We start from the raw sequence: 13658 nt of genomic DNA, 5'->3' as shown, positions 1-13658 counted from the left end.
CGATATTTTTTGCTATCTGGGACAGTGTTGAATCGTGGGTTCAGCAAATAGATCTCGGGACAACAATCCCTTATCTTTTTATCTCCAGTGTTGGTAAATGCTATACTAATACAGGAATGTATTTGTGCTAGTTACAAATGTATGTGATACTACTAATGTGAAATAAATCAAATTAGATATCAAGCATATTCACAACAAAAATGCATAACTTGTATGTCTTTGAAACAAAATAAAAATGTGTGTGATCGTATAGTGGTTTTCGAATATCTAGGCTGAATTATAATCTCTACATACAACATACAGTACATTTCAGCAGTACAATAATGAAACTACTTGATCCATTTTACATTATATTGAAATAACAAAATAAGGAATATTATCATTGCAAACGCAACACTCGAGCACATGTGTGGCTAATCTCAAGACTACCACGCTGGTCTGCAAGATAGCTAAACTCGACTTGCATACAACAAATAACATGACGATAAAACCATTTACACAACATAAGATAATTACCTGGAACACAGTATGACAGTGTTGAATCGTGGGTTCAGCAAATAGATCTCGGGACAATTGGCACGCTAGTTCACATGAAAATATGCTTGGTTGCAAATCTCTAAAACATGGCTTTACAAGACACATAAATCATCAACTAAACTCAAAATAGTTAACTGAAATCATTATAAGTACATTGCGTGACAACATGCGAGACATATGTACTTAGAATTATAAGAAAACATCGATTGTCCCAGACCTATCAAATTGCGTGACTTACCCCTTATCTCTTTATCTCCAGTGTGGGTAAATGCAACGCAAATCCCACAGTCACACTGAATCAAACTGCCCCTAGATGGCGGAGTTGCATCAAGTTTAAACCTACAAGTGTATTTTTATGATAGCAATAACTGTAAAGGGACTATTGTAATGGGGTAAATCAAATGTAGGCTAATATACTGTCAATTGCTAAGCTCAGAATCATCTTACCAGTTAAAATTTACTCTGCTTTTGTAATTATTTATTTTTAATTTTGTGATTTTAACTTCTGCTTTAAAAAGCTTTTTTTTAGATTGTGTTCTAATGTTCTTCTAATAATCATAAACATGTACTACAGCTGCCAAACAAAACCAGAGAGAATTGTATTCATAAATCTTTAAAACAATCTAATTAAATCTTGGGCACAAAACATTCAGCCAGTAAAAAAAGAGAACCTGTAGTATATATATTGTATTTAGGCCTATCTATCTATATATATATATAGGTCTATATTGTCTAGACTCTAATTTATCATTGTAGCCTTATTTAAGTTGATTTTCTGTATACTGTGTATTTATTTTTGGACTAATAGTGGTTAATAAATTCCAATAATGGTATGAGAGTGTCAGTGGTAATATCATTGTGTTCTTGTCGGTCAGTGTTAGAGGATCTGTGTAACAGCTGAGGCTTAGCCTGACAGTTAGCCTGCCCTGGACCAGGCTAGTTTCCCAGCATAAGTTGCCAGGGTAACTGAGTTTGAACTATTTTAAGTTTGCTTTATGAAACAGAATCCACCGACAATAAGTCTGACTAACCAAAATAAGCCTGGCTTGTATTCTAATCTTGTTTTATGGAACAACCCTCCGGATTCACGCTCGTGCACAGTGTTGCTAATAATCTGGATGGAATTTAAGTTCTGTTGCTTTTATATGAAAATACATATAATGAACAAGACACTCAAAGTAGCCTACTTATTTAATTCCATTCCAAATAGCCTACATGTTTAATAGTCTTTTTTTCTTTAATACAGACTAGTGTTTTTGTTTTGTTTTTAATAAAAATTACATTGCATAACCCATAGAGATCGCACTGTCAGATAGTTTGGGAATACTCACGCATAACGTATATTACACATAAAACATGAGTTTTAAAATCAGAGTTTTAAAATCAAACATTTTAAAAGAGAACAATACATCACGGTTGTTTAACCCTCATGTGGTGTTCAAAACCCTATAACACCTGTGGTGTTCCCGGTCAAAAATGACAGGCCCATAAAAAATAGCTTATAAATCACTCATTATACCATATTTTCACCCAATCTTGGATTCAATCTTTTTGTCAACTTGTTCTCTTTCAATTAGGACTGGTTTTATATTTCTGTTTGCATCTGATTAATCATGGGCCTCATTTATCTGAGAGTATGCATCTAATTTTTTGAGTAAAAAACAAATATTGTATGAGTAAATTTGGAAATATGAAAAAAAAAAATGAAAAAAATGGCTATTGTTGATCACACTAGTCTACTCTAATATTTCACCAGGAATTTTGTTTTGAAACTTTTGTTTTGTAAAAAATATGGCACATAGTCACACTTGTGGTGTTCCCGGTCAAAAATGACCGGCCTATAAAAAATAGCTTATAAATCACGCATTATACCATATTTTCACCCAATCTTGGATTCAATCATTTTGTCCACTTGTTCTCTTTCAATTTGGACTGGTTTTATATTTATATTTGCATCTGATTATTCATAGACCTCATTTATTTGATAGTAGGCATTTTTCTCAATATTGCCAAAATTATTAACAAATAATGCTTTTTTCACTCAAAAACTGAGGTGCATAAGCTCGGATAAATGACTCCTACAATTAAACTGTTTGAAAATTGAATACAAAACCAGTCCTAATTGAAAGGAAACAAGTTGATAAAAAGATTGAATCCAATTTTTGTGGATAATATAGCATAACGAGGGATTTATAAGCTATTTTGTGTAGGCCTGTCATTTTTGACCGGGAACACCATACGTGTAACAAGGTGAAAAAAACAACACCAAAAAAAGTAAAAAAATAAAATAAAATTTGGACAAGTTGTTATAGTCTCTGTGAACAAAGTCACTAAGTTTCAGTTCAATGCGATAACATTAACTAGTATTTTCAGGAAAAAGAAAATCTTCTCCAGTCAAAAACACGAACACCACATGAGGGTTAAACCAATGAGCATTAAGCTGTGTCGTCAGTAAGTCGTTTCCCATATATTACCTTTATTTAACCAGAAAGAAAACTCATTGAGATTAAAAATCTCTTTTCCAAGAGTGTCCTGGCCAAGACAGGCAGCAGCACAATTAACAAAGTTGCAGACATAAAACAAGTACATCAACATTTAACAAATAACATATTACAAATAATCCTGGTAAAAAAAATAGTGAATTACAAGGTCATGAAGGTAGAAAAGTTGCAAATATTTAACTGAAGCAATAAAACAACAGCAATGCTCGCTGGGATCGTCCGGATGATCAATCATAACATTTACAGGTAGTTTGGGTAGCCTCCAACTCATTTAAAAAAAAAAATCTGCATCTCGCGCTGATCACCGATGATCGGTTCTGCGCAGATTTTGCTCATCTCAAACAAGCCTAATAATGTATATTGTAGGCCTATATGCGGGCGGGCGGGGCAGACTGGTTTAAAGATTCAGCCTTGGCACTGACACGCGCATTAAAATGTGACGTAGTTAGGGTGGTGCGGGGGCATGCTCCCCCGAGAAAATTTTGATTTCTCGGAACTACATAATGTGCATTTTAAGGCGTTTGAAGGCCAAAAAAAAAAAAAAAAGATCTTTGGATCATTGTTTTCAATAATGTGCTTTTTTGTCATTTGTTGTGTATCTTTGGATTATGTTGTGTTGTAAATAAATCCAAACAAATTAAAAAGCCATTCTTTTTTAAATCTCCTCATTCTTTGTGCAAGGTTGGTCAGAATGACAGGGCCTGATAGCACCTAATAGGGCCATTAGGGGAGGGTCTTTGTCTTTCTCAGGTGTGAAACCATTAATATTCAGGATGTGATCACGCCTATTCTATTCAAATGCCCATTTCTCGTTTGGAGACAGTTAGTATACTTTACATGTATCACTACATCACACACACTAGGGGAACATTATTAAAGCGTAGTGCAGAATCAAACTAACTCAACGTTTACTGACGGATTGATGCGGTGATTCACAAACATCAGTGTCTGGAATGAAACTGCAAATAAACATGTAGTGATTTTGTTTTCAGTAGGAAAAGTTGTTATAATATTTTGTCTTTACTGATGTTTTTATTTAGCCCTTACTGCTTAATCATAATTTGATAAACGTACAGTATGACAAAATCTGAGTATTATATCACTGTATTTCTGGCTATTCACATTTTCCTTTCTATAACACTTGTGGCTCTTAAATGGGTTTATATTGTGGAGTTTGGATGATTGCTGATGCGGTTGCATGTGCATTAACTGCTAATGATGTTTAATGCATCTGTGTTTGGTGTTTCTGGAGTTAATTCAGGCTATAAAAGAACGTGAGCAGCTCATAAACACCATCATCTCCTGATGAGCAGCGTCTTCAGTCTTCCGTCTGATTCCTGGTAAGATCATGTCGTCTCATGTGGGATTTATTGTGTCGTTTCAGCCTTTATTCATACGTTAGAGTTGTTGACTCTCTAGTGTGCTCGATTATGTGTAGAAGAAACTAAAGAAATTAAGATGGAATTGTTTAAAGCAGGTTTGGAAGTTTTCTTTAAGGTCCTGTCGGAACCACTTCTCATTTCAGGTTCTTGAGATTAATTTGATGATGATGTGATCAGCTCATAAACTTCATCATCTGTCTTGTAGTTTGATGTTCATTATGATTCCAGGTAAGATCATGAGATCATCTCATCCGTGAGTTTATAGTCAACTATCTTTGTATTTCAGCCTCTGGTATTACTGTGATCATTTGCACTTAAACGAGTTTCCTTTAATTAATATTGAGTGTGATTTCAGTCAGTCAGCAACACAGATTTCCATTTCTTAAAGAAAACAGGTTTGCAGAGCAGCAGAAGAATCAATATTTTAGAGAGATCAGAGTATTTGTGCTTTCTCTCGCGATCATTCATGTGTTTCTGATTCTACTGAGGATATGAATAAACACTGAGTGAACTTTAAAAATGAAAGCATCAGATATAAAGCATTTTCAGATTCAGTCGTCGTAGTTGAGCCAAAGCGTTTGTGAAAGTTAGACTGGTTTTTCACTCAAACTACCATTGTTAGTTAATTGTGTCTTTAAGGTAATTACAGTTTCACACGTTGGATCAAATAGTTTGTCTGTAATCTCAGGCATTTCCTACATTAGATCCAAAAGCTTTAAGATGTGTGTTTTTACAGTGAATGAAGAGCTCTTTAAACACGGCAGTGGAAACTTGTGAAACATCTGTCAGTCTGTGTGTTGCTCCACAAACTTCTGCTTTGACCTGCAGACGAAACACACACTCCTGTCAGAAACGTAAGTTCTTCAAGATTTACTCCCAGTTTAATAAACCATTGTACACTTGCAGCTGTGCTGGACTGAATATTCAGAACAACAGCATTCTTGCTTCTGTGATATTGTTCAAATGGAGGATTTCCAAACTTTAATCTTACATTTCACGTATTTCAAGCTGTCTAACATTACACACATCACATCTAAAGCAAACTGAGGAAACTTTATTTCAACAGTCACACAGAAAACAAGTTATGTCATATATTTTTCCCTAATGTTTTTAATAAATTAGTAAATTATTATTTTTTTAACTAATGACTGGTTTGTTATTTAGTGTTGCCTGACAAGATTTCATGAAACAATGGCCAGCATCAACGGATCAAGTGGAGTAAATTATGAAGATGAATGGAGCCGTCAGTTTGAAGGGTTTATCGGGAAACATCAGTTTACAGCAGTAACATTTTTCAGTATCTTTTCAGGCACTGAGCTTCTAATCATGATCTTAACTCTGTTAGAGTTGTGTGGTCTTATCACATCTGATCACTCCACTCCAGTGTTTGTTATTAATTTGATTCTTTCAGATCTCATTCAGATGATTTGTATATTAATAACGATTTTCATAAGGGATGTGAGTTATGCATTTTTTTATAGTTTGATTGTGGGTCTGTATTTTATGGCATGTGTTGCTTTTGAACGATATCTTCTGGTTTCTCCTCCTATCTGGTACAGATCTCATTCACTAAAGGTCTGCTGTGGCGTTTCTGTGATCATCTGGTTTGTTCCTCTTTTAAGATCAGTCATAGACTTTAGCTCTCTGACCATGCCGATCATCTGTTTAATCCCCTACCTGATAATCATTCTGTGTTTTGTTGGCACTTGTCGCGGTCTTTCACGCGCAATATCACTTACTCCTCTAAAGCGCAAACAAATTCTGGGAAGTTTGTTCGTGGTGCTTCTGACTTACACTTTTCTCATTCTCCCCCTTGTAATCATGAACGATATAATTGATATTTTAGAAGTTCACAACAATGTAGCTTTTACATTTTTCATATTTTCTTGTTTTCTCATGTCTCTGAAACCACTGGCTGACTGTGTATTGTACATGTTCTTGAGGCCTGATGTTGGAGGGTTTATGAATTGCTGTTGTGGAACTGACACACATCAGTGTTCGACACACAGCTGGGACGAACACTCTCGAGACAGTAGTGCAGCGTTTGCCTGTGTTTCAATGCAAAAGCCTGCGTCTCATTCACAGACCACCTGCAGTTAAATCTAAACATCTGCACTCAATAAATGAAGTCAATGTCATTCTTCTCACTGCAGACACCCTTCCTTTCGGTGACATTTAGGTTTATTAGAGATAACTCTTGACTCATAAACTCAAAACTCAATTGCTTTGTTTGCGGTCCAAATGCCCTCATGTCGACCAAAAACTGAATAACTTTCTTAAGTTAACATAAAAGACAATATTTTGAGATTTCTTTGTCCATACATTAGAAGTCAGTGGACAGTTTCGGGCGAACTATCCCTAAAAAGACTTGATTTAAAGTGCAAATAATATATAAGAAGAGTACTAAGTTTATATATAAATATTAAGCAGAGCTTGCATGGAAATCAGAAGTGAGTTATTTGTAATATTGTTGTGTCTTTATAGAAGTGTTTCATATATGTCTCATGCCGAGTCAGAGACTGTCCTGTATTCAGGAAACAGGAACACGAGTATTTTGGTGTTGATAACGGGAACTTGAGCATTACTGACGGGACTGTGGAGGCTGGGAAACACTGGCTATAGCTTATATAGCTGATATACACTCTATTAGGACACAGTTACGTTTGTAGAGGTTAATGTCAGCCACTGTTGTCAACACTGCTGTAGATTACTGTAGTCACCCAACGCCAATAAACTATTCATCGTTTTGAAAATGTGAACTATTGCAGTTAAAACTTCATTACCTTTTCGCAAAAAAACCCCAAAAAAATCCATTAAACGCGATTATAGAGGAGCGAGCACTAATATTTTCAGTTCCATTCCTTTTAATATTTGTATAAAATATGCGTTATATATCCGTGTGTGAATGTCTCAACTTTAAAACTTGCCTTCTCATCTTTGGACCCTGCATTACCTAACATTTCTTATGAAACTTATTTAGACATAGCATGACGAAAATTGTCCAGTGTAACTGATGTAAAGATTAATATCTTACCCTCGTTCTTTTTCTCTAGCATATTTTTCAGCTCATTGTTAACTCTTCTTTCCTCTTTTCTTTTCTTTTGTTAATATATTTTGTATATTGTATGCAAAGTTTTATGTCATTAACGTCATCTCTGTATGTTTTGCACAAAAAAAAAGTAATAAAAATAAAATCACAAAAAGTAGACTGACCAATGTTTATTGACAAGCATATCCCTGAAAACTGCAGTTGTCAAGCCACTCCTGAAAAAGAGCAATCTGGATAAGACCATATTAGGCAACTATAGACCGATCTCAAATCTTCCTTTCATAGGCAAGATCATTGAAAAAGTTGTCTTCAATCAGCTGAACAAATTCTTGAGCTTGAATGGATCCTTTGACCATTTTCAATCTGGTTTCCGACCGCACCACAGCACAGAGACAGCGCTCATAAAGATAATAAACGATATTCGCTTAAATACTGATTCAGGCAAATTATCAGTGCTGGTACTACTCGACCTCAGTGCTGCATTTGACACTGTCGATCATAACATACTTCTTGATAGGCTGGAAAACTGGGTGGGGCTTTCTGGGATAGTCCTAAAATGGTTCAGGTCATACTTAGATGGGAGAGGTTATTATGTGAGTATAGGAGACCATAAGTCTGAGTGGACATCCATGACATACAGAGTCCCTCAAGGCTCAATTCTTGCGCCACTCCTGTTCAACCTGTATATGCTCCCAATGAGCCAAATAATGAGAAAGAACCAAATCTCTTACCACAGCTATGCAGACGACACACAGATTTACTTAGCCCTATCGCCTAACGACTACAACCCCATTGACTCCCTGTGCCAATGCATTGATGAAGTTAACAGTTGGATGTGTCAAAACTTTCTTCAATTAAACAAAGACAAAACTGAAGTCATTGCGTTTGGAAACAAAGATGAAGTTCTCAAGGTGAACGCATACCTTCACTCTAGGGGTCAAACAACTAAAAATCAAGTCAGGAATCTTGGTGTGACACTAGAGTCAGACCTTAGTTTCAGTAGTCATGTCAAAGCAATAACTAAGTCAGCATACTATCATCTGAAAAATATTGCAAGAATTAGATGCTTTGTTTCCAGACAAGACTTAGAGAAACTTGTTCATGCTTTCATCACCAGCAGGGTGGATTATTGTAATGGACTCCTCACTGGACTGCCCAAAAAGACCATAAGACAGTTGCAGCTCATACAGAACGCTGCCGCTAGGATTCTGAGCAAAACTAGAAAATATGAACATATCACACCAGTCCTCAGGTCTTTACACTGGCTCCCAGTTAAATTTAGGATTGATTTTAAAGTATTATTACTGGTATATAAATCATTCAATGGCCTAGGACCTCAATACATTGCAGATATGCTCACTGAATATAAACCCAACAGATCACTCAGATCATTAGGATCATATCAGCTAGAAATACCAAGGGTTCACTCTAAGCATGGCGAGTCCGCTTTTAGCTATTATGCTGGAACAGCTTCCAGAGGAGATCAGATGTGCTCCTACTGTAGTCACATTCAAATCCAGACTCAAAACACTTCTGTTTAGCTTTGCATTTACTGAATGAGCACTGTGCCAATGCTCGTCCGTACTGTACTGTATTTTATTTTATTTTTCTAAACTGTTTTAATTATTCTTATTTCTTTTATTATTTTAATCACTTCTGTGTAAAGCACTTTGAATTGCCATTGTGTACGAAATGTGCTATATAAATAAACTTGTCTTGCCTTGCCTTATAAATCAGTAAATGTGATAATGGGGGGAGACTTTAATATACCACCTGATTCATGGTTAGACCGAAAACCCCAAAGTAGTACACAATCTGTGTATAATGATACGATATTGAATCTGTGTACAACAACAAATGTGGTTGATTACTGGAGAATAACTAACCCAAACAGCATTCAATATACATGATTTAACCCCTCAGGTAACGGACAATGCTCAAGACTAGATTATTGGCTTATTACTAGTGAATTATGTAAGGATGTTTCAGACTCTATCATTTCAGCATCCCCACTTATGGATCATTGTATGGTCACTATGTCTTTATCCATTTCTAAGAAACCTCAGTTCTCTCCTAATATTTGGAAATTCAATAATGATTTGTTAAATAATGATAGCTTTTGTCAACAGGTGATGACTCCCATTGAGGAGATTGAAAAGCTTGACATGTCTTGCATGATAAATGGGAATGGTTTAAAGTTAAGGTCAAAATAATAGCCGTTGATACAGGAAAATTCTTATCAATGATGAGAAAACAAAAACAAAAGGAATTGATTGGGGAAATACATTTATTGTCAGTTAATTCACAAGTATCACCTGAAAACACAGCAAAACTTCAAGAGTTACAATCTCAGTTAGATGAGTTATATTCATAAAAAGCAAATGGAGCTTATATCCGCTCAAGATTCCCGGTGGATTGAAAAAGGAGAAAAAAGTTCATCGTATTTTTTCGGCCTTGAAAAACAAAGACAAACAAAGAAAATATGATCTTGGCTTGTGGGACTACTGAGGCAGCTGACAGGTACCGGCAGGCCAAGCGGACTGCAGCCCGGGTGGTTGTGGGCCTGGGAGGAGTTCGGTGAGGCCATGGAGAAGGACTATCGGCTGGCCTCGAAGAGATTCTGGCAAACCGTCTGGCGCCTCAGGAGAGGGAAGCAGTGCCCTACCAACGCTGTTTACAGTGGAGGTGGGCAGCTGTTGACCTCCACTGGGGATGTCGTTGGACGGTGGAAGGAATACTTTGAGGATCTCCTCAATCCCGCTGTCACGTCTTCCATTGAGGAAGCAGAGGCTGAGGGCTCAGATGTGGACTCGTCCATCACCCAAGCTGAAGTCACCGAGGTAGTCAAGAAACTCCTCGGTGGCAAGGCACCGGGGGTGGATGAGATCCACCCTGAGTACCTCAAGTCTCTGGATGTTGTGGGGCTGTCTTGGCTGACACGCCTCTGCAGCATCGCGTGGCGGTCGGGGACAGTGCCTCTGGGATGGCAGACCGGGGTGGTGGTCCCTCTTTTTAAGAAGGGGGACCGGAGGGTGTGTTCCAACTACAGGGGGATCACACTTCTCTGCCTCCCTGGGAAAGTCTATGCCAGGGTACTGGAGAGGAAAATCCGGCCGATAGTAGAACCTCAGATTCAGGAGGAACAGTGTGGTTTTCGTCCAGGCCGTGGAACACTGAACCAGCTCTATACCCTCTACAGGGTGCTGGAGGGTTCATGGGAGTTTGCCCAACCAGTCCACATCCGCTTTGTGGATTTGGAGAAGGCATTCGACTGTGTCCCTCGCGGCGGCCTGTGGAGGGAGCTCCGGGAGTATGGGGTCCGGGGTCCTTTGCTAAGGGCTATCCGGTCCCTGTATGACCGAAGCAGGAGCTTGGTTCGTATTGCCAGCAGTAAGTCAAACTTGTTCCCGGTGCGTGTTGGACTCCGGCAGGGCTGCCCTTTGTCGCTGGTTCTGTTCATGATTTTTATGGACAGAATTTCTAGGCGCAGCCAGGGGCCGGAGGGTGTCAGGTTTGGTGACAACACGATTTCGTCTCTGCTCTTTGCAGATGATGTTGTCGTGTTGGCCTCATCAAGCCAGGACCTTCAGCATGCACTGGGACGGTTTGCAGCCGAGTGTGAAGCGGCTGGGATGAGAATCAACACCTCCAAATCCGAGGCCATGGTCCTCAGTCGGAAAAGGGTGGCTTACCCACTTCAGGTTGGTGGAGAGTTCCTGCCTCAAGTGGAGGAGTTTAAGTATCTTGGGGTTTTGTTCACGAGTGAGGGAAGGATGGAACGGGAGATTGACTGACGGATCGGTGCAGCTTCTGCAGTAATGCGGTCGATGTACCGGTCTGTCGTGGTGAAGAAAGAGCTGAGCCGCAACGCGAAGCTCTCGATTTACCGGTCAATCTACGTTCCTACTCTCACCTATGGTCATGAGCTTTGGGTCATGACCGAAAGGACAAGATCCCGGATACAGGCGGCCGAAAATGAGCTTTCTCCGTAGGGTGGCTGGGCGATCCCTTAGAGATAGGGTGAGAAGCTCGGTCACTCGGGAGGAGCTCAGAGTAGAGCCGCTGCTCCTCCACATCGAGAGGGGTCAGCTGAGGTGGCTCGGGCATCTGTTCCGGATGCCTCCTGAACGCCTTCCCGGGAAGGTGTTCTGGGCGCGTCCCACTGGGAGGAGACCCTGGGGAAGACCTAGGACACGCTGGAGAGACTATGTCTCCCGGCTGGCCTGGGAACGCCTCAGTGTCCCCCCAGAAGAGCTGGAGGAAGTGTCTAGGGAGAGGGAAGTCTGGGCATCTCTGCTTAGACTGCTGCCCCCGCGACCCGGCCCCGGATAAGCGGAAGAAGATGGATGGATGGATGAATGATATTATAATTGAAGATCATAAAGAAATCCAGAACGAAATTTGGTTTTTCTGTCGTAACCTTTATATATCTAAATTTAAAAAGGCAGATTGTGATTCTTTATTTAAAAATATTACAGATAATATTCAAAAACTAAAGGAGGATGATAAAAACTTAATTGATGATGAGTTGACTATAGCAGAAATAGATGTGGCATCAAATGAAAAATGGCAAATCACCAGGTATCGACGGTTTAACAACAGAATTTTTAAAGCATTTCTGGAAGGATATAAAGAAAGGGAGCTTATCCCCCACAATGAAAACAGTATTAATAACCTTGCTGCCTAAACCCAAGAAACAATTGTTGTCATTAGATAACTGGAGACCAATAACTCTTCTATGCACCGATTATAAGTTATTTGCCTTGGTTTATGCTAATCGTCTAAAACTTGAGGAGTTTCAATCAGCATTTAAGGGAAGATATATCCAAAATCACATTAGATTAATTCTAGATATGATCGATTATAATTCAATGATACAATCAGATAGCCTTATTTTATTTATAGATTTTTTTTTAAAGCATTTGATACTGTGGAGCATGAATTTATATTTACAACTCTTAAAAGGTTTGGTTTTGGAGAAGGGTTTTGCAAGGTTATTAAAATGTTATATAATGATATTTATAGTTATATATCCCTCAATCCTGGAATGACTCCTAGAATTGAAATTTTGTGTGGAATCAGACAGGGTTGTCCAATTTCTCCAAAATTGTTTATATTATGCACTCAAATGCTAGCTTACTTAATTGTCAACCATCCTCAATTAAAAGGAATAACCATTTGTGGCTATGAGTATCTAATCAGTCAATCTGCTGATGATACAGTAATATTTTTAAAAGACAAATCTATAATTGAGAAAGCCCTGAGTATTATTTCATTTTTTTCAAGAGCACCTGGTCTGCTTAAATCTAAAAAAAAAATGTGAATTGTTACCTTTGTATTCGTGTGATGTATAGGAAAGTATAGATTCCATTCCAGTTAAAACTGAAGTAAAATACCTTGGTTTAACAATATCTAAAGATTAAAATACAAGAGAACTAGTAAATATAGAAGAGAGAATAGATAGTATGAAAAAATCTCTTAATCACTGGCTTATGAGAGATCTATCTATTATAGGCAGAATCCTTTTGACTAAAGCAGAAGGTATATGTAAATTATTATACCCATCTTATTCCCTTTATGTTTCTCCTCAATTGATAAAAAAGGTTAACTTTGTCATTTTTTATTTTATTTGGAAAAATAAAACTCATTATATAAAAAAAATCCCAGATGATTAAAGACTATAAAAATGGAGGGCTGAAAGCCACTGAATTTGAATCAATGATTGGAGTACTCAAGCTGAATTGGATAAAATCATATGTAGCACTAGCCTGGGTTTCCCCATACTGCCTTGCTCACAGCGTGATTTTATTCACGCTGCTAGGCAGTCTGGACACCATGGACCAGATTTTCCCCTGAAAAAGGGAACCAATCTCAGAACGGGGAGGTAGCAGCAAGACGATGACGACACCGAAGCAGTTTGTTTATATCTATGGATCCAACATGGCATCAGACTCAACGTTACCTTCTACCCTCTTGTTATCTTGCACAAACGGTAATATTCGCTAAACGCCATCGTGTACAAATAAATCTTTGACCCATCGTCTTTTTCCTCGTTGAATTTCTGTCACTCTACATACGTCATCTGGTTTAATTGAAGCGATTGGCTATGAGCTACATACAGGCGCATTTGATAGACATTCATAGCGCCCAATAAACGGCTCCGGGCATTCGTAAACCACGCCTCAAATA

The sequence above is a fragment of the Leuciscus leuciscus genome (genome assembly GCF_965113295.1).
Source record: "Leuciscus leuciscus genome assembly, chromosome: 16".
NCBI lineage: Eukaryota > Metazoa > Chordata > Actinopteri > Cypriniformes > Leuciscidae > Leuciscus > Leuciscus leuciscus.
This window is presented reverse-complemented; position numbering follows the sequence as displayed.